The sequence below is a fragment of the Balaenoptera borealis genome (assembly GCF_965194805.1).
Source record: "Balaenoptera borealis genome assembly, chromosome: 3".
Lineage (NCBI taxonomy): Eukaryota > Metazoa > Chordata > Mammalia > Artiodactyla > Balaenopteridae > Balaenoptera > Balaenoptera borealis.
This window is the reverse complement of record NC_138866.1, coordinates 111,501,156-111,523,934: the sequence shown is the minus strand read 5'-3', so window position 1 is coordinate 111,523,934 and position 22,779 is coordinate 111,501,156. Positions and strand designations below refer to the sequence as shown.

The 22,779-nt window shown below is 42.0% G+C and overlaps 1 protein-coding gene and 1 long non-coding RNA gene across 3 annotated transcripts in view; one reads left to right on the top strand and one right to left on the bottom strand.

Moving 5' to 3' along the window:
• Positions 1-22,779, bottom strand: part of USP3 (ubiquitin specific peptidase 3) — a 223,119-nt gene that overhangs the window by 195,419 nt on the left and 4,921 nt on the right. The gene's annotated exons all lie outside the window — the stretch shown is intronic.
• The window catches only part of LOC309624851, a 205,651-nt gene continuing 186,189 nt past the window's right edge, over positions 3,318-22,779 (top strand). For both annotated transcript variants that reach the window (XR_014242161.1, XR_014242162.1), the window contains exon 1: positions 3,318-4,930. This is a non-coding gene — a long non-coding RNA (uncharacterized lncRNA). The remainder of the gene's footprint in view (positions 4,931-22,779) is intronic.

Below are 22,779 nucleotides of genomic sequence, written 5' to 3'. Positions count from 1 at the left end.
GCCTCTCTCTTGATGCCAAGGTACCACTCAGACAAGGCCAGCAGGTGTACTAGACCTGGCTGAGGCTTGAGGCCAACAAGAGAAACACAGCTCAGAAACAGAAAGCTTACATCAGCCATCAGCCATCACTGGTCCTGTGTGCCTTGGCTGAAGTCAGCCTTTTCAGTTATTAATCAGTCTCAACATTAGGTCAGAAACACTTGGATTTGGATCACTTGCCTGTTTCTGACCTCCTTTCAGAAGTAGAAGCCTCACACCTGCAGCCCCGAAGAACTTAAAACCCTTAGCGCTTTCCATTAAATGAATCAGGATTTTAATGGAAGTGAATGTACCATTTTAACACATTTCAAAAGCATAAAGCTTGGAAGAAAACTTGCATTTGCCCCAAGTAGCTTTGGGCCATGGTCTCAGGTTCCTGGGTACAAGGTCACTGGCTTCTGTCATTAGAGAAAATATTCTGTCAGAAGAAAACATTGAGAAGCCCTGAATTGAGTTCTTTTTTCTGATTTAGCTTGGATGCCCAGACTTCTTAGAAACTGCATATCTAGTGTCAAACGTGGTTGCCTGTGGCCAATTTAAATGAGTTCTCACCCTCTTTTTGAAACCCCATTCTCATTTTCCCCAACTGATGTGAAGCTTGAGGCTTCTCCACTTGGAAAACTCTAGCTTGCTGCCATGTCCACACACTGGTTCTCCTTAAAAGAGTAAGGGCTTATTTTCTCTTGGAAATTCCGGTCCTTATACACCCCAGATCTGCTTTGTTCATTCAGGTCTTAGGTATTCCAGACACAGAGCTCACCATGCACCTACACACTGAAGTTACTGTTCAACCTTTCCCAGGGAGTGAGGCCTCATCATCAGAGGCTGAAAAGAGGGACATCTAGCCTCACGGCCACTTGTCCCTCTCCCTAACCTCTGAACTTGGAGAGCCTCTCTTGTAACTGATTTGTCTGTTTATGAAATTGTTCCTAGTTGCTTTGAGATTTTCCAACTTAATTGCCTTGTGAATGCAAAGCAAGAGCTATGGAATTTCAGACATAAAAAATCATTTTGAAAGGGAACCCTCCTACACTGTGGGTGGGAATGTAAGTTGGTGCAGCCACTGCGGAAAACAGTATGGTGGCTCCTCAGAAAACTAAAAATAGAATTACCATATGATCCAGCAATCCCACTCTTGGGCGTACATCCAAACAAAACTATAATTCAAAAAGATACACGCACCCCTATGTTCGTAGCAGAACTATTCACAATAGCCAAGACATGGAAACAACCTAAATGTTCATCAACAGATGAATGGATAAAGATGATGTGGTACATGTATACAATGGAGTATTACTCAGCCATAAAAAAGAATGAAATAAACACTTTGCTGTACAGCAGAAACTGACACAGCAGTACAAATCAACTATACTCCAATTTTAAAAAAAAGAGGAAGAAGACAGAGAGATGTCTCTCTTTCCACATGCACACAAAGAAGAAGTTGTGTAAGCATACAGTGAGATGGTGGTTGCCTGCAAGCAAGGAAGTAGTCGTCCATCACCAAGAACAGAATCTGTTGCACCTTGATCTTAGAATTCCAATCTCCAGAACTGTGAGAAGTAAAGGTTAAGCCACGCCCCCCCAAAAAAAGAATGAAATAATGTCATTTGCAGCAACATGAATGCAACTACAGATTACCATATCAATACTAAGTGAAGTAAGTCAGAAAGAGAAAGACAAATACCATATGATATCACTTATATGTGGAATCTAAACTATGACACAAATGAACTTATCTACGAAACAGAAACAGACCCACAGACACAGAGAACAGACTTGGGGTTGCCGAAGGGGAGGGGTTGGGGGAGGGATGGAGTGGGAGGTTGGGGTTAGCAGATGTAAGCTTTTATATATAGAATGCATAAACAACAAGGTCCTACTGTATAGCACAGGGAACCATAGTCAATATCCTATGATAAACCATAATAGAAAAGAATACAGAAAAAAAGAATGTTTATATATGTATATATATATATATGTATAACTGAATCACTTTGCTATACAGCAGAAATTGACACAACATTGTAAAGAAATCAACTATACTTCAATAAAAACTTAGTTTGGCAAAAAAAATCATTTTGAAAACAAAACATAGAACAACGTTTTGGCAAGAGGAAGAATTTTTAGGTGGAGAGGGCATCCGGTCCCTCTGAGTTCCACTTTGAGGCCTGTCATTGGGTCCAGGGATATGCTTTTTGGTCCTCTGGGCCCAGGGCAGCCGCAGCTTCTTGGCTTCCCAGTTGACATGGCTGGCACTGGCACCCAGCACTAAATACAAAGGCAGTATTACCCCTAGATCTGGGCAGTCAGGGTGCCTGTCCTATAGCTTCTGCTTTTAGGACCATCTGCTCAGGCCTTCCTGTGGCTGGGCCCCTCCCCACAGAGTGAGAACAGGGAGCCAGGGGGAGCCAAGGACAAGGAGGACCTTCCAGATCAGGCTCTGGATACCTGGGCCCTGGAATTCGCTGCTGAAATGACCCCAAGCCCTCTTCTAGGGCCATTAAGGAACTCTTCCCCAGACCCATCCTTCCAAAGGTGGGCCCAACAGATGGCCAAGGGGGCTCTGGTGGGAGCATGCCAGTGAAGTTTGGACAGGGTTGTTTGCACCCATGTCCGCAAGGCCCTCTGTCGTGAGGAACAGAACCAGAGGTGTGGAGAGAAGCATTATGAACTGTAGGCCAGGGAGCCCTCATTTAAGTTCTTGCCTTGGTCTCTGCAAATGTTAGTAGTGGGCCTGCCCAAAGAAGAACGGATGGGAAACAACCAGAGAAAGTACAAGAATCATGAAACCAACACATTTACTAGAACTCCTGCTTTGGTGTAGGGAGAAAAGCGTCCCCCAAGTCACTGCATTGATAAACCTGGACTTAAAGCTTAATTTATTTTTCATGTTAAAAGTCAGAAAAGGGACTTCCCTGGTGGCACAGTTGTTAAGAATCTGCCTGCCAATGCAGGGGACACGGGTTTGAGCCCTGGTCCAGGAAGATCCCACATGCCGTGAGCCACAACTACCGAGCCCACGTGCCACAGCTTCTGAAGCCTGTGCGCCTAGAGCCCGTGCTCTGCAACAAGAGAAGCCACCGCAATAAGCCCACGCACTGCAATGAAGAGTAGCCCCCGCTCGCCGCAACTAGAGAAAGCCCACGCGCAGCAACGAAGACCCAGCACAGCCAAAAATAAATAAATAAATAAATAAATAGAAGGCATAAAAAAAAAAAGTATAAAAAAAAGTCAGAAAAAAGTAAATTATTCTACACAAAAGACCCCGAATAGCCAAAGCAATCTTGAGAACGAAAAATGGAGCTGGGGGAATCAGGCTCCCTGACTTCAGACTATATTACAAAGCTTCAATAATCAAGACAGTTTGGTACTGGCACAAAAACAGAAATATAGATCAATGGAACAGGATAGAAAGCCCAGAGATAAACCCACACACATATGGCCACCTTATCTTTGATAAAGGAGGCAAGCATATACAGGGGAGAAAAGACAGCCTCTTTAATAAGTGGTGCTGGGAAAATTGGACAGGTACATGTAAAAGTATGAAATTAGAACACTCCCTGACACCATGCACAAAAATAAACTCAAAATGGATTAAAGACCTAAGTGTAAGGGCAGACACTATCAAACTCTTAGAGGAAAACATAGGCAGAACACTCTATGACATACATCACAGCAAGATTCTTTTTGACCCAGCTCCCAGAGAAATGGAAATAAGAACACAGATAAACAAATGGGACCTAATGAAACTTAAAAGCTTTTGCACAGCAAAGGAAACCATAAACAAGACCAAAAGACAACCATCAGAATGGGAGAAAATATTTGCAAATGAAGCAACTGACAAAGGATTAATCTCCAAGATTTACAAGCAGCTCATGCAGCTCAGTAACAAAAAAACAAACAACCCAATCCAAAAATGGGCAGAAGATCTAAATAGACATTTCTCCAAAGAAGATATACAGATGGCCTACAGACACATGAAAGAATGCTCAACATCATTAATCATTAGAGAAATGCAAATCAAAACTACAATGAGATATCATCTCACACCGGTCAGAATGGCCACCATCAAAAAATCTAGAAACAATAAATGCTGGAGAGGGTGTGGAGGAAAGGGAACACTCTTGCACTGTTGGTGGGAATGTAAATTGATACAGCCACTATGGAGAACAGTATGGAGGTTCCTTAAAAAACTACAAATAGAACTACCATACGACCCAGCAATCCCACTACTGGGCATATACCCTGAGAAAACCATAGGTCAAAAAGTGTCATGTACCACAATGTTCATTGCAGCTCTATTTACAATAGCCAGGACATGGAAGCAACCTAAATGTCCATCGACAGATGAATGGATAAAGAAGATGTGGCACATATGTACAATGGAATATTACTCAGCCATAAAAAGAAATGAAATGGAGGTATTTGTAATGAGGTGGATGGAGTTAGAGTCTGTCATACAGAGTGAAGTAAGTCAGAAAGAGAAAAACAAATACAGTATGCTAACACATATATACGGAATCTAAGGAAAAAAAAAAAAGGCCATGAAGAACCTAGTGGCAAGACGGGAATAAAGACACAGACCTACTAGAGAATGGACTTGAGGATATGGGGAGGGGGTGGGGTGAGATGTGACAGGGTAAGAGAGTGGCATGGACATATATACACTACCAAATGTAAAATAGATAGCTAGTGGGAAGCAGCCGCATAGCACAGGGAGATCAGCTCGGTGCTTTGTGACCACCTAGAGGGGTGGGATGGGGAGGGTGGGAGGGAGGGAGATGCAAGAGGGAAGAGAAATGGGAACATATTGTATATGTATAACTGATTCACTTTGTTATAAAGCAGAAGCTAACACACCATTGTAAGGCAATTATACTTCAATAAAGATGTTTAAAAAAAAAAAAGTAAATTATTCCAATAACTGAGATTCATTTGTTGAAAAAAAATGGCAAAAATAGGTCCCTATGCTAGTGTGAGGATAAGATGAGAAGGCAGGCAGTATCTAGTGGAGGGAAGCACTTAGTACATGCTGATATGATTGTTCTGTTTCTATTTTCCTCCAGCTAGTCCCTAAGATAATGTTCAAAGCTTTACCTTTTCCTTCATTTGGCTTATACTGTCTGCTCAAATAGAGTTAATAAAAAACAGACACTAAGATGTTTTTAAACGTCAAGTTAGCCAAGTTAGCAATTGCTTGCCCACAGTATGAGAGCAAACTGTATTCCAGGATCAAAAGCAATTGATTTTCTACTTTTCAGAGTGGCCAGAATTCCTGAGAACTCACTCTACCAGGTGAGTGTGGGGACAACCTTAGAATCTGAACGATCTCATCATCACAGCTCATGCCAGACACCAGCTGGGGTCATCTATCCAGCTTGACGAGGGTGTGATTTAACGTGTCTTGTCTGAAAAGAAAGGAAGAGCTGAAAACCCATGCTGAGAAGCCACGCAATCCGCTAAAATATCAAAGCACGCTACCCGTGGATAGTCTGCAAAGGCTGGTGCGGTTTAGGGGATGTGACTCACGCCAGAAATCACAGTTATCACGCCTTACACTCGTGTAGCATTTCGTGGTTTCCACAGGGTTGTGGTAGACAGGATTTCCCATCATCCTTGTATGGAGACAGAGTGGTTCTCGCCACACAGAGCACCCAGGGATGGAACCCTCGGCACTCCCCAAACTCCCACTGGGAGAGCATTTGGAGACAAAGACGCCGGCTACCGGGGCTGGACAGAGGACAGTACTCAGTAAGTGCCCATCAGATGCTGCTGGGATTCAGCTGTGCCATTCTCTGCAAGACCCCTAACCAGTGGGGAAGTCACGATGCCTTCAGGGAAACCCTGGACCCCTGAGTGCAGCCCCTCCCATCAAGGCCTAGGTAACAGGGAAGCTATTGTGCTTGTGCCCACAGATATGGGGTTTTGTCTCTCCTCTGCCTGCCCTGGAGGAACAGACGTTCCTAACACACGTGGGCATCTGGAGACCCACGTTTTGAGCCACAGATGTCTGAAAGGGAGCGCTGGGCTGCAGATCTAGGAGGAGGAAATGGTCCCGGACATGTGGTACCTCTCAGGGCTTGGGGCCAGATGCTCAACAACCTCACAGGTGTTCAGGCTGATGCACTCAGAAGAGGTGCAAAGGCAGGCAGCTGGCCAAAGTAATCCAAAAGATCACACTACCATTTATGGAGGGCCTCCACGCACTAATCACTCCATATACATTATCTCATTTAATCCTCAGAACACCTTGCATTGGTTTCATTATTCCCATTTCACAGATAAGGAATATGAGGCTTAGTGGGGTGAAGAAATCTCCCAAAGGTATGCAGCTGGAAGTGGTGGGACCAAGAGCTTTCTGTCAGAAAGTCTGCTTAGAGAAAGTCAGAAGTGCAGCACTTGGGTCGAGGGAGCTCCCAGGGCGTTGTCTAGGGAAACTTCTTTTCCCATCGGAGATTTTCATACTTCCAAGCAATATCACCTAAGATTCCACCAAACTCACTTTGAGGCAACTGTCCTGCGTCACAGCCTAACCTGGCGTGGCTTACTCCCAGTCTGGGGCTCCTGGTCCAGGGCCTTCTCCACATCTTCTGGAAGCTTCCCTGTGGTTACCAAGACTGAGCCTGGGGAAGGGCCCAGTGCTATTTGTCAGCTTTTGCCTCTTTCAGCAGCACATGGGACTCCAGCTGGGGATGTGCCAGGAGAAATATGATTCTTGGAAAGGCCTGGCTATCAGCTCTGTGGGGCAGAAACATTCCCCTGGGACTTAGCAGCTCTCGGGAAGCAAGACCTAGGGGTTTTCCCAAAGGACCACATCTGTCTCCTCTGTAGTTCTATTGTAGGCTGCCTTGCTTTTTCCTGGTAGAGGAGGAAAGACACTGTGGATGCCTCCCTCCCAGTCCTGTGGTTTTTAACCCTCTGGGAACACAGAGAGAACACATCCCCGAGGGGGCCAAGGTGGGGAGTGCAGAACCAGGGGTCCAGTGCCCAGGGCTGATGCTGGGTCCTGGGCTGGTTCAGAAGAACAGAGGGCAAATCGGAAGTAGGCTGAGCCATGCCACGTGCCGACAGTGAGGGTCGGATGGCACCTGAGGAGGGGAGGGGCCCTGGTTCCAGGAGTGTGAAGCGGAAGGTGGAGGAGGGGAGGCAGGTGGGCAGGAGCCGTGGGAACCAGCAGGCCCCAGGTGGAAAAGAAGCGAGGGGGCAAGAGTTAGAGGCGACAGGGGCACGTGGAGCTGGTACTTCTGCTTGCTGCGCCCGTGGATTCATCAGAGGTAAAGGAGAGAGACAGCCTGTCCCAGTTGTTCGCTCCTATGAGGTACATTGTCCAAGTTAAACTAAAAATCCTATAGGACTCAAAACAAGCTTTTGCACACGCTGGCCTCCACTTTCCTTTCTGGCCTCACCTCCATCGGTTCTCTTTTTTGTCCACTCTATGCCTCAATCAAAAAGTCTGTGTTCCTTCTCATGAGGCTCTCTCCTACCTCAACACCTGAGTAGGCCGTTTGCTCTCCTCAAAGTGCCTGCTCACCAGCTCTCTGCCTGTGGATCTCCTGCTCATCTCACCTGAACAGGCAAGTCATGTAAGAGTTACAGCCAGGAAGGATAGGGAAACATAGTTATCAGAGAAATGAGAATTAAAATTTATTACGAGGCATCATGGCATAGCTATGACATTAGCAGATTACAAAAACAAAAACAAAACAAAATGAGAAATCACCCAACGTTGTCACGCTTTTGATGAAACAAGTACATCTACTGCTGGTGACAGTGTAAATGGGTCCAACCTTTTTGCGGGGGGAACAATGGAGCAATATATTTCAAAGGAGATAGAAATGTTCATGCCCATTGACCCCCATCAATCCTACCTTTCAGAGCTAAACTAAAGAAAATGATACCAAAAAAGAAAAAAAGCTACATGCATAATAAAGATTCCCCTTACACCATAACTGTTAACTGTGAAGAAACTGGAGAAATAGCGCAACTATCCCACACCAGGGGACTGTAAAGGAAATTACATTCACCACCAGATGGAAAGTATGATGAAAACTATTAGCAAAAGGAAATGCTTATCACATAATGCTTATGAGAGCACAAAACTGTACTGTGAAGATACTATAAAAATCACATAAAGGTATGAATAAGGATGTGTAAAGGAACACAGAGAAAGGAAAATCACTACTCATTAGGGTATTATTTTTATTGGAATGTTGTTGATGTAATAAAAATCTCCTATAGAAAATGCTGGGACTTCTCTGGTGGCACAGTGGTTAAGAATCCACCTGCCAATGCAGGGGACACGGGTTCGAGCCCTGGTCCCGGAAGATCCCACATGCCGCAGAGCAACTAAGCCCGTGCACCACAACTACTGAGCCTGCGCTCTAGAGCCCACGAGCCACAACTACTGAGCCCACGTGCCACAACTACTGAAGCCCACACACCTAGAGCCCGTGCTCCACAACAAGAGAAGCCACCACAATGAGAAGCCCGCGCACCACAAGGAAGAGTAGCCCCCGCTCTCCACAACTAGAGAAAGCCCGTGCGCAGCAACGAAGACTTAATGCAGCCAAAAATAAATTAAAAAAAATAAATTTATGGGAAAAAAAGAGTGTGATGTTTGAAAAAAAAAAGAGAAAGAAAATGCTACCCTTCCTTCAAAATCCCTGATTCACCTTGTCCCTACCTGGTTTGTGATCCTTATTACATTATACCCTGAATGTAATTATTACAGTGTACTAGTTTTAGCCCCCTTTGGACCATAAACTCTTAACGGGCAAGGACTATGATTTACTTTTTTGTCTCACCTGAGCACTTGTATCTGCCTGGCACGTACTAAACGTTCAATAAATACTAAGTGAATTCAACCACTGCTAAAGATTATATTTGTTTAAAAATAAAATGCAGCAGATCATTCCTCCACTCTCTTGTCTCCTGGCAAAAAACACTCAGATGAATAGATATCTACATTATTTTTATTAAAGGCTTCCTGGGAAGGAAAATGCCCATTTGAAAAGTTAGCATTTTATATTTGGAGTGAAACATAGATGCAGCAATAGAGGCAACACTTGGAAATCTACTGAGGCTCTTAAGGCAACAAGATGTTTAAAAATTGAAGCCATACTGAGGTTTGTCACTTGAGGCCAGGTGGATCCTGGCCAGAAGGAGAACGATTCACCACTCCCGCTGGGAGCCCCAAAGTTGCTGTGCTTAAATCAGGTCCAGTCTCATATGAGCTTAAATGTTAGGACTGGCCAGGAGACAGGAAATGGGACAAACTAGCCGGAGCTTATCCCTCCCAAAGAGAATAACAGGAATTTACTGAGGAACTATTTTTATAAGTACCCAGGCTTTATTGAGTGCCAGGCACGCTGTGTGCAATACCTTGGCTCCCATTTTACAGATAAAAACTTGAAGTTCAGAGACACTATATGACTCACCCAAGGTCAAGTAGCTAGTGAGGGCAAGACCCAAGGCAGCCACAGGCTCTTAACCTTCCCTACCCAGCATGCCTTGCAACTCACTCTGAACAGCCCCATTTTTGTGTGTGTGTGTTTAATCTTTTTTAACATCTTTATTGGAGTATAATTGCTTTACAATGGTGTGTTAGTTTCTGCTTTATAACAAAGTGAATCAGCTATACATATACATATATCCCCATATCTCTTCCCTCTTGCGTCTCCCTACCACCCTCCCTATCCCACCCCTCTAGGTGGTCACAAAGCACTGAGCTGATCTCCCTGTGCTATGTGGCTGCTTCCCACTAGCTATCTATTTTACATTTGGTAGTGTATATATGTCCATGCCACCCTCTCACTTTGTCCCAGCTTACCCTTCCCCCTCCCCGCATCCTCAAGTCCATTCTCTACATCTGCGTCTTTATTCCCGTCCTGCCCCTAGGTTCTTCAGAACCATTTTTTTTAGATTCCATATATATGTGTTAGCATACGGTATTTGTTTTTCTCTTTCTGACTTACTTCACTCTGTATGACAGACTCTAGGTCCATCCACCTCACTACAAATAACTCAATTTCGTTTCTTTTTATGGCTGAGTAATATTCCATTGTATATATGTGCCACATCTTCTTTAGCCATTCATCTGTCGATGGACACTTAGGTTGCTTCCATGTCCTGGCTATTGTAAATAGAGCTGCAATGAACATTGTGGTACATGACTCCTTTTGAATTATGGTTTTCTCAGAGTATATGCCCAGTAGTGGGATTGCTGGATCATATGGTAATTCTATTTTTAGTTTTTTTAAGGAGCCTCCATACTGTTCTCCATAGTGGCTGTATCAATTTACATTCCCACCAACAGTGCAAGAGGGTTCCCTTTTCTCCACACCCTCTCCAGCATTTATTGTTTGTGGATTTTTTGATGATGGCCATTCTGACTGGTGTGAGGTGATACCTCATTGTAGTTTGATTTGCATTTCTCTAATGATTAGTGATGTTGAGCATTCCTTCATGTGTTTATTGGCTATCTGTGTATCTTCTTTGGAGAAATGTCTATTTAGGTCTTCTGCCCATTTTTGGATTGGGTTGTTTGCTTTTTTTGATATTGAGCTGCATGAGTTGCTTGTAAATTTTGGAGATTAATCCTTTGTCAGTTGCTTCATTTGCAAATATTTTCTCCCATTCTGAGGGTTGTCTTTTCATCTTTTTTATGGTTTCCTTTGTGAACAGCCCCATTTTGGCTGTTTGTCTAGGTCAGTGAAGTCTCAGGGTTTTCCTTTTTCTTTTCCTTTTTTCCTCATTTTTAGAAGGCCAGTTAACATTTTTCCAGGATTGTGGTGAGGAGGGAGTGGGTAGATTCTTGCACAGTGGGTAGATATCTTACAGATATCTCCCTTTCTTGCAGCCTGCAAATCAGACTATTTTTACCTCGCTTACGTTTTTTCTCGTTTTCAGCCTGACTCACTGAGCCCTTGATTTTACCCCATGCTCTTTGAATCGCAGTGGTCATCAGTCATTTTCTCCTTAAGAAAATCACATACTACCTGTTATCAGTGACTTTCCTGATGCCTGAGTGTATAAATCGTTTCTGGGACATGTTTCTTTAGCCGACTGCGGTCTCACATATTGAGGACAGGGTTTGGGGATTAAAACAGCAGTTGTTCCAGGACAGTTTCTTCCAAAATTATATGAATATCCTTTTTTCTTGGAAGTAAAGCTTTTTCACAAATTGCACTTCTTAGCATTTACTATCCTCCTACTCTCACTGTGTTCCCTTTCCTCTTTTTCTTCCATGCATTTTGTTTGTGGTGCAAAACTGCCATTTTTTTTCAGTCTCTCTTAATGCGAGTAACAGTAACATCTGATGTAATATCCAGCTACACTCGGGCAGAGGCAGAACCCCTGCCACCTGCTTTCCTGTGAGAACTGCCTCCTGTTTTGCTCACTTGTATTCTTCTTAGCTTTATTTTGTGCCCTTCAAATTGTCTTCCTAAAACACAAAATTCCACATCAACTAAAAATTAATTGAGAAACAGATGGTACTTAGTAAGTCCCAAACTACAGAATCTGACCCATTCTCATAGTCTGGGGCTTATACAGTTAAACATTAAGTGGTAACAGATGTTCCCTGCTGGAGACTCAATTTCCAGGACTGTGTTTTATCATTCCCTCTCAAAGAGTCAGTTTTTCCCCTTTTATTCTTGCATTTAAAAAAGAGCATTATCTAGGTTTAAAAAGAGTGAAAATGTCTGCATTTGGAAGAATAGTTTAGTGATAGATGCTTTTTCTTTCAACCAGTTAAGGGAAATTGTGGAAATTTAGGCTATGTTTTCTAGGTTTGCTGTATATTATGTATATTTCAATATTAAATGAATATTTTAATATATGTGTGTGGTAGATGAAATCTGGCCACAGATTCTTTGCAGTTCCTCCCACCAAGAAGCGGAATCTATTTTCCTACCCTCTGAATCTAGGCTGGACTTATGACTTGTTTTGACCAGTAACAGGTGGCTGAACTGGCATCCTGTGAGTTCAGGGGCAAGGAACTTAAGAGGACTTGCAGCTTTTGCCTTTGTCACTTGGAATGCTGTCCTGAGACTGTCATATAAAGAAGCCAGTCAACCCTGCTGCAGGGTGAGAAGGAGAACCCAACACCAACTTTGTCTTCCCAACATAGAGCACCAGAGAGCCTTTCATTAGAAACTGACTCCTGCATGCCCCACGGAGCTGAAGTGTAAACTTTTGTTCTTTTAGGGGAATCATGATTCCGCCCGAGGTCAGGCTGGCACCATAGAAGTCCACAGTGGGAAAGAACCACAAACCAACTCCCCTGGGTGGCATGGTCCAGGCGGCGCTTTATTTAGATGAATGCACACAGAGATGCTACAGTTCGGTCTGGGCATATGATTAAATGGTTTGGATGCCATGTGGTCTTACGGGAAGTCAAGAACACTGTGAATCCCAGCTCGCACCAATGTGCCCTGCCTCAATTTCCCTTTTTCTCAAATTGGCAGCACAGCTGTCACTTATCTTGTAGGTATGATGGTTCTATCCTCGTCCGCAAATCCCTTTTTAAAGAACCCCGAGTCTCTACTGTAAATGCTACATAAATCCAAGTTTTGAAGTACCTTTGGGCTGCAACCAATTTTGAAGTCAGGCAAGATCTCAGGCTCCACCCTCTTTTCTTCCTTGAAGATCCAGTGGTACGAAGGAGGTCGTGTGACCATGATTAGCCCGGGAGAGCCGAGGGAAAGGAAGAGAAAGGGTAACTTTCATTTTGTTCATCAAGACCTTATTGAAGAGAGGTGGGTGAGTGGACCCTGGAAAGGAGGCTCAAAGGCTGTTAGCGTTTTCCATCCCTTTGGAGGTGGGCACCAAAGGGACAGGCTCTCAGTGATGGGTGGGAAGGAAAAGGATGGCTCTCTTTCTAATATAAATCTCTATCAACGGTCAGGAGGGGACACTTGTCAGGGCATTCTGATTCTTGGCAAATTATCACTGGACATCAATCTAAATTTAACGCAGGGCTATGCCCCCTGCATTATCTCTTTAAAGAGACACATCACCACCCAAACCCTGCAGGCTCATTCAGAAACTACCTTCTCTGAGATCTCATTTTCCTGGACTATTTTGGTTTGATCCTCTTGGTGTCGTGACATTTTCAGATATTATTTTTAATTTCAAGAGTTATTTAGAATTCAATTTAATAAGTTCTGAACACACACTTAAAAATCTGGTAAAAAATCAAATACTATCAAAGGGCATTCAACAAAAAGTAAATGTCCATTCCATCCCAGCCAAACACCAATCTGTAACTAGATTCCTGTGTATTTCAAAGCCATTTTATACTTAAAATGTGTATTTTTTCAGGCATTAAAAAATTGTACTTTTTACTTTTAAAGCTATTTGAACTCAAGACAAGGCAGAAAGGTAGACACCTGTGGATTAAAAAAGAAGCAAAAAAGGTCTGAGGTATAATTGTTTTAAATACTGTGTTGATGTGTTGAGTTTAAAAATATTTTGATGTGTCCCAACGCATGGAAAACAAGATGCTGTGAATCACTCACTACCCCAAATAAACTGTCCAATATGATTATATATTTTTGTATTTACTTGGCAAGGTCACCTCGACAAGTTTATATAATATACAGAAAACAGAAAGTCACCAAATAAAGTGGAGTTAGCAGGAAGGTAGGGACAGGAGCAGAATGCAGACTGTTCTTCTACTTAGAGAAGAGGTGCTGAGAAGGAGAAGAGACGAGAGACTGGAAAGGTAGGTCAGCCAAGCCCTGGGCCAGTGCTTTCCTAGAGGATTTTCTGCAATGCTGGACATGATCACGTTCTGCAATGTCCAATAGGGCAGCCGCTGGTGCTACTGAGCACTTGAAATGTGACTAGCGTGACTGAGAGATTGGATTTTTCATTTCATTTAGTTCATTTGAATTTAAATAGCCACATGGGTTAGTGGTCACCAGAGTAGACAGTGCAACATCCTTGGGAGGCATCAATGAACGCAGAGAAAAGAGAATGAAAAAGAGGTAGAGAATAAAGGAGGGGAAAGTAAAAGCAGATAAGAAAAGAGGGAAGGGAAAGAGAGAGGAGCAAGAAGAAAGAAGCCATTGGGTCTTGCTAGAGGAGAAGGAGAAGGGAAGAGAATAAAAGGGCAAGTAGAAGAAGCAGGGGAAGATGGAAAAAAGAGTAAGATGTCGTGGAAAGGTAAACAGCTCGGAACAACTGTCTTAAGTGACAATAAGTAACACTGTACTACTGGAAGGACCCCCTGCTACCACCACTTCTGGCATTTATTCTGAGGTCTCTGCAACAGCACCACTGGAATGGCCTCTGGAGAGTTAAATTCTGGAGCAACATCCTACCCGCACTGACCTTGGGAGGCCTGGGGGCCTCAACTACCAGATCTGTGAAGGGAGCAGGGGTCCAAGGGCTCCTTCACCCTAACTTGTAAAATAAAATACTTTACTCCAAGGAAAACCCCCAGTTTTGATACACCACTAGGTTAACCAAAATGAGTTTTTATTTTATTTTATTTTTTTATTTTATTATTTATTTATTTTATTTTTTTGCCCTGCAAAATCTGGTGAAAGTTTCTTCTTTGAATCTATATCTGATCTACACAATTTATTTGTCTATTTTCTCACTCTGTCACACCAAAAGCAAAATGGTCTGTGCTCTGGGAGCCCACTAAAGAGGGATACTCATTCTAATTTGTTATATATATATTTTTTCTTTCCAGCTAAAACCTGCTAAATGCCACAAACATGATGTGTATGCACACATGCATGCTCAGTTGCTTGCTTGCTCATTCATTCATTAAACATTTACTATGTGCCAAGTAGGGGGTCTCATGTACAGCTGCATAAGTTGTATACTGCACAACTCCAGTGGGGCGCTGCTCACATAGATGTCAATGTGATTGCCTGAAGAGTTCAGCCCAGAGGCTCTGCAAGATTTTGGTCTGGGTTCGGGGACAAAAGGATGGTCCATGCTGTTCCCTTCCTCTCTGTTTTCTCTCTTAGGAAAGAATGTTAGTCTAAAATCTTCTTTGTAACTAGAAATATCTGTGCCCCATATACATTTTGAGAGTTAAACATACCACATATAGCTTTATCTTCCAGTCTCATAAAAACTAAACTTTCATTCCTTTTCAGAAAAGTTATACCCCTCACAGAGCATATTTTACGACTAAAGCAATGTACTGGGAAAATCAAGGCATGGCCTTTGCCCTTGAGAAATTCAAGAAGAGGCTTGATCACACCTAAGACACAAAATAATATCCTTAAGATCTGTATATCTCAACCTGACCTTTGACTAGAAGAGGGGTAGCAGCAATTGAACATGAATCTAGGGACTAGGACCTCGAGATCTAGCCTGATTAGGCGTTCTTGGGAAATAGGCCTCTTAGGTTTTGCTGTGTCACAAACCACCTGGAACCTAAGTGGCTTAAAATAGCAAACACTTATTATTTCTCATGATTCCATAAGCCATTTGGACAGTTAATCTGATCTACGTTGGTGTGGTGGATCTCTGAGGTCTGTAGGTGGCTTATCTGGAGTTGGCTGGCCTCACTCACATATCAGGAGATTGATAGGCTGGTTGGTCAAGGGGGAGTCATCTGGGATGACCCAACTCTGCTCTATATGATCTCTCATCCTCCAGCAGGCTAACCCAGGCTTCACATAGTGGTCTCACCACGGTGGTCTCAGGGTACCAAAGGGCAGTAAGAGAGGGCAAACTCCAATATGCAAGCACTTAAATTTTTCTGCTTGTGTCATATTTGCTCTTGTTTCATTTGCCAAAGCAAGTTACATGGCCAAGCCTGAGTCAGTGGGAAAGGTGTGACTCAAGAGGGTGGATCCAGGGAGGTATGAACAAATTGAGGGCCAGTGCTGCAAAAATCTACTGAAGAAAATTAATTTAATTTCTCTTTATCTCAGTTTTCACCAAAATGATAATAATACCTCCTTTACCCATTGTCCAGGGATGCAAAAGGAATAAACACACAAAAGAAACTGCTATATATCATTCAAAGAAAAGGAACAATATAAACATATTAATTTTACTTCAGTTTCTTCATTTACCTTTCTCATGTCTCCTCCATAACATGACTAATCTATCCCACTTATTGGAAATTCCTATTGAAAGTAAAGGTACTATTTTCAAAATAAATTTCCATTTGTGTCATAACCTTCACCTGTAAATAGGTACATTTCAAGGGCTGTGTGTAAGGATACGTACCTAACAGTGTAAGTAGGAGTATTATTCAGGAACAGAGACCCAGGAATGTCTGTCCTCATGCTAACTTCCACAATTGCCCCTAGATGTTAGGGGCAATTTGCAGGTACATTTCGTTCTAAATAGTCACTCAGTGCTACACAGGTTGAACACCTGTTAGTATAACACTCAAATGATTTATTAGGTAATAAAGAGAATGACTAAGAGTTTACAGTGTCTGTTCTCATTCCTATTTGCATGTTGCTGAGTATTACTGAAGGTAACAACACCTCTGCAAATTCACATTGAATCCTACTGGTGCCAAGATTGGGCAAGAGCATTACTTCACCCTTACAAATGACTTCTTTTTCCTATGATTTGTGACCTCTATAATTTAATTTGATGAATAAAAATTTATTGAGCATCTACTACATGTGAAGAACTGCTGCAGAGATAGAGATGAATAAAACACAGTCCTTGCCCTCCTGGAGGTCACTATCTAATGGGACAGTTAGATAACTAACAACAAACTATAAGGCAAGTCTGACACAGAAGTGCTATGGTGGGGCGCTAGGGAAGAAATGATGCACCCCCATGGGATGAACTTGAGAAGACTTCATAAGAATGATGAGTTATTCTGAGCCTTGATCAATGAGTAGGATTTCTCAACGTGGAGAAAGGATAAGAGAACTCTATGTATGGTAAACAGATTAGGTTTAAAGTACACCTGTTCAGACTTCCCTGGTGGCGCAGTGGTTAAGAATCCGCCTACCAATGCAGGGGACACAGATTCGAGCCCTGGTCCGGGAAGATCCCACATGCCGCGGAGCAACTAAGCCCCGTGCATCACAACTACTGAGCCTGTGCTCTAGAGCCCGCGAGCCACAACTACTGAGCCCACGTGCCGTAACTACTGAAGCCCACACGCCTAGAGCCTGTGCTCTGCAAGAGAAGCCACCGCAATGAGAAGCCCGCGCACCGCAAAGAAGAGTAGCCCCTGCTCGCCAGAACTAGAGAAAGTCCGCGTGCAGCAACAAAGACCCAACACAGTCAAAAAATAATAATAATAATAATAAAGTACACCTGTTCAGGAAAAGGAGATCACCCAGAGTGGTTTGAATGTGGTATAAGTTGTGTAAGTAGAAAAGGAGGTAAGGCCAGCTTGTCAACACCTTTGAATGCTCTTATTAAAGAGCTTACAATGAGGGTCTTCAATGGCTTCTGATTAAAGCATTCTCATGATCATAGTTATTTTAGAAGTATCACTCTGGCTTCTGGATCCTGAGAAAATGGCAACCCATTTTAGGCTACTGGCTAGTTCCTTCAACCCAGCTATGGGACTGCCTCAGAAATGGGGCAGTTGTTGGATCTGAGTATCTAATGCAATAACTGTGAGAAGCCTCTAGAAGGACAGCAAATAGTTGGGTTCCAATATGTGTGTCTGTGACAGCAGTTTACAGAGGAAGAGGAAAGATGCCACAGGTGGGGAAGCTTTTACCTTGGGATCTTTTTCTCCCTCATATTTTCATGGGCAGATTGTTGTCTATCCCAACTCCACTACAAGACAAAACAGAATGATTAGTCCTGTGCACCAACAGAAGATGGAGCTTGTGGCTACCTTAGGGCAGGCTTAACCCATGGGGATAGGGAGGAGATAATAGTGCAGACAGCCCCATGTTCCCTCTAAGAACAGGAGCTGCTACAACTCAACAGAGTACTGGAGGTCTTGGCCAATGTGATAAGACATGAAGAAGAAGCGATATGTGTAAGGATTTGAAAGGAAGTGACAAAACTGTCATTATTTATAGCTTATCTGATTACCTATGTGGAAAACCTTACAGAATTAATAGAAAAACTTTTAGAACTACTACTTATTGTCTGCAAGGATGTCAGGAACAAGATCTCCTTACAAAAATCAGTAGCATTCTTCTACATCAGCAATACTCAACCAGAAAATATAATAGAAAATAAGACACCTTTCACAAGAGCAACGAACCTATAAAGTACCTAAAAATTAACTTACTATATCTGGAGAAAAACATACTTCAAAAAGACACATGTGCCCCTATGTTCATTGCAGCACTCTGTACAATAGCCAAGACACGGAAGCAACCTAAATGCCCATCAACAGATGAATGGATAAAGAAGATGTGGTACATATATACAATGGAATATTACTCAGCCATAAAAAAGAATGAAATAATGCCATTTGCAGCAACATGGATGGATCTAGAGATTATCATACTAAGTGAAGTAAATCAGAGAAAGACAAATATTGTATGATATCATTTACATGTGCAAGCTAAAAAATGATACAAATGAACTTATTTATAAAACAGAAACAGGGCTTCCCTGGTGGCACAGTGGTTGAGCATCTGCCTGCCAATGCAGGGGACGCGGGTTCGAGCCCTGGTCTGGGAAGATCCCACGTGCCGCGGAGCAACTAGGCCCGTGAGCCACAATTACTGAGCCTGCGCATCTGGAGCCTGTGCTCTGCAACAAGAGAGGCCGCGATAGTGAGAGGCCCGCGCACCGCAATGAAGAGTGGCCCCCACTTGCTGCAACTAGAGAAAGCCCTTGCATAGAAATGAAGACCCAACACAGCCATAAATAAATAAATAAATAAATAAAAGTTAAAAAAAAAAAACAGAAACAGACACACAGACTTAGAAAACAAACTTCTGGTTACCAAAGGGGAAAGGTGGTGGGGGAAGGGATACATTAGAAGGTTGGGATTAGCAAATACACACTACTATATGTAAAATAAACAACAAGGACCTACTGTATAGCACAGGGAACTCTACTCAATACTCTGTAATAACCTATATGGGAAAAGAATCTGAAAAAGAATATATATAACTAAATCACTTTGCTGTATACCTGAAACTAACACAACATTGTAAATCAACTATACTCCAATATAAAATAAAAACTAAAAAAAACTACAAAGTACCTAAAAATTAACTTAAAAGGCTCAAAATAAATTTTTAGAGAGAAATATAAAACTATTAAAGATATAATATAAGACTTGAATAAGCAAAGAGGTATGCCATGGTGGTGGGCAAGACCCCTTAACATGTAAAGATATCAATTTTCCCAAAGTTAATCTAAAAATTCAAGGCAATTTCAATACACTTCCAACAAATATTTTGAGGGAATGAAAAAGCATATTCCAAAATTTATGTGGAAGAATAAAACCAAAGTCCGCAATTAGTTGAGTCTATTTTGAGAAAAGAGCAAAGAGAAAGGACTTGCCCCACTCTGCTCCAATGCCATATAACAAAACGCTACGGTCCTGGTGCAAAAACATGCAAATAGACCAAGGACCAGAAAGTGCTCAGAAATGTATATGCGTGTGTTTATGCATTTGGGTGTGAGTGTACCTGATGTATGGAAAAGAACACACCACAAATCAGTGGGGTCAGGATACGTAGCTTAGTAGATAGTGCAGGGAAAAGTGGTTCACTAGATGGAGAAGAATTAAGCTGAATCCCTAACACCATAAACAAAGGTGAATTTCAGAGGCATTAAAGATATGAATGTGAAAGGCAACCCTACAAAACAAATAAATAGAAATATTTATAGGAGAATATATTTATGATCTTTAAAGTGGGGAAAGATTTTTTTTAAAAAAATAAGACCTAAAAAGTGCAACCATAGGCCAAAGAAAAAATTGAGGGATTCGACTATTTTAAAATTAATGATAGGATATATGTGAAACCTAGAAAAATGGTACAGATGAACCGGTTTGCAGGGCAGAAAGTGAGACACAGATGTAGAGAACAAACGTATGGACACCAAGGGGGGAAAGCAGCGGTGGGTGGGGTTGGTGGTGTGATGAATTGGGAGATTGGGATTGACATGTATACACTGATGTGTATAAAATGGATGACTAATAAGAGCCTGCTGTATAAAAAAATAAATAAAATAAAATTCAAGAGAAAAAAAAACAAACTTATAGCTTTTTCTCCTTTCATAGATTTATTATCTATAGCTAGCTAACATAATTTATTTTTGTATTTCGTATGTTCAGATATCATATACCATAGTATCTTTATTAAATTTTTCCTAATATTTTCTAAATTTTCATGTGAAATAATATTGATATGTGGGATAGTATATAGATTACAGTATCTTTGCATATGTATACACATTATTATTTGTAAAAATAAAAGCATGTGTACATGTAAAAAAAAAGTTAATGATAATGATAAGGATGGGTATCATTATCAAAATCAACTGGTGGGTGAAAAACTGGGAAAAAAAATTGACACTTCTAAAACCAGCAAGGGGTTCTTACCTAGAACATATAAGAAAGTTCTACAATCAATCAGAAAAAGACAGAGAACCCGGTAGAAAAATGGGCAAAGGCTATGAATATGTGACTCACACGAGAAAATCCACTAGCTTTGCTCAACCCCACTAGTTATTAGATAAATGCTCAACCCCACTGGTTATTAGATAAATGCTCAACCCCACTAGCTAACAGATAAATGAAAATTAAAACAATAGAAAGAGGACTTCCCTGGTGGCGCAGTGGTTAAGAATCCACATGCCAATGCAGGGAACATGCGTTCGAGCCCTGCTCTGATAAGATCCCACATGCCGCGGAGCAACTAAGCCCATGCGCCACAACTACGGAGCCCACGCGCCACAACTACTGAAGCCCACACACCTAGAGCCTGTGCTCCACAACAAGAGAAGCCACCGCAATGAGAAGCCCGTGCACCACAAGGAAGAGTAGCCCCCGCTGGCCACAACTAGAGAAAGCCTGCGCAGCAAAAAAGACCCAACGCAGCCAAAAATAAATAAATAAATACTTAAAATAATAATAATAATTGATGTTTTCAGAACAACAAAAAATGTGAGTGCTTATTGCGTATTGGATACTATGCTTAAGATGTTTATACCCATTAGCTCATTCACAACTCTATAAAAGAGACTACTATTAGCTCCATTTTATTGATTAGGAAACTGAAGCTTAGAGAAGTTAAGTTCTTGCCCAAGGTCACAAAGCTTCTACAAACCCACATCTTCTGATTCCGTAGCCCTACTATGTATTAGATACCATGCCACAGGCTTCATTTTCATATAATTCTCACAAGTTTTCTCCATGAGATAGGCCTATTATCTTCTTACAAATGTGGAAAGTGAGGCTCAGAGCACTTAGATGACAGGTCCAACCGCTCTTAGCTAGTAAGTGGTAGAGTGTGATGTAGACCCAAAGTCTGTGCTCTTTTCACAATACAGACCTGCACATCTCTCTGGGCTACTGCTCAAATGATTCTTCAGGCTACCAATTCAAATTATACCTATAGATCAAAAGAATCTCAAGAGATGTCTTAACCTATTGCAGTGTATGGACCTTGTTTGGAGCCCACTTCAAACAAATGGATAGTAAAACCACCAAGAAGGCAATAAGAAAAATGTGATATTGAGAAACTATTATTGATTTTTGTGAGTGATGGTAACATCATGATTACCTTTTAAAGAAGGGGTTCCTGGGGGGTGGGGTGGGAACTATGTATGCACACACCACATGGATAAGTCTCAAGAGGATTAGGCTAAGTAAAAGCCACCACACATAAAAGATACACATTGTATGACCCCATAGATAAAATCCTAAAAAAATTTAAATAATCTATAGTGACAGAAAACAGCTCACTGGTTCTTGGGGTGTTTGGGGTGGGTCGGTACTACAGCCTGAGGGATTAGAAAGGGGCACAAGAAATCTTTGGGGCTATTAGAAATGTTCTTTATCTTGATTGTGATGATGGTTTCATGGATATACACATATGTCAAAACTCCAAATTAAGACACTTTTTTTTTTTAACATCTTTATTGGAGTATAATTGCTTTACAATGGTGTGTTAGTTTCTGCTTTATAACAAAATGAATCAGTTATATATATACATATGTTCCCATATGTCTTCCCTCTTGCGTCTCCCTCCCTCCCACCCTCCCTATCCCACACCCCTCTAGGTGGTCACAAACCACTGAGCTGATCTCCCTGTGCTATGCGGCTGCTTCCCACTAGCTATCTATTTTACGTTTGGTAGTGTATATATGTCCATGCCACTCTCTCACTTTGTCCCAGCTTACCCTTCCCCCTCCCCATATCCTCAAGTCCATTCTCTAGTAGGTCTGTGTCTTTATTCCCGTAAGACACTTTAAATATGTACTGTTTACTGTATGTCAAGTGTATCTCAATAAAGCTGCTGAAAATTTTAAAAATTATTTTAAAAAAGGAAGTCCTTTTTAAAAGCGAAGTACGTACAGGTAAAATAATACCATGGTTCTCAAAGTATGGTCCCTGGATCTGCAGCATCAGTATCACCTGGAAACTTGTTAGAAATACAAATTCTCAACCCCACCCTAGAACTGCTGAATCAGAAACTCTGGGCATGGGGCTCAGCAACCTGTTTTAACAACAGAGTCCCCAGGGGACTCTGATGCTCGCTCAAGTTTGACAACCAGTGAAGTAATGTGATGTCTTGAATTTGTTTCAAAATAACCCAGGAAAGGGGTGATGGGTTGGTGGGGGTAGACATGAAACAA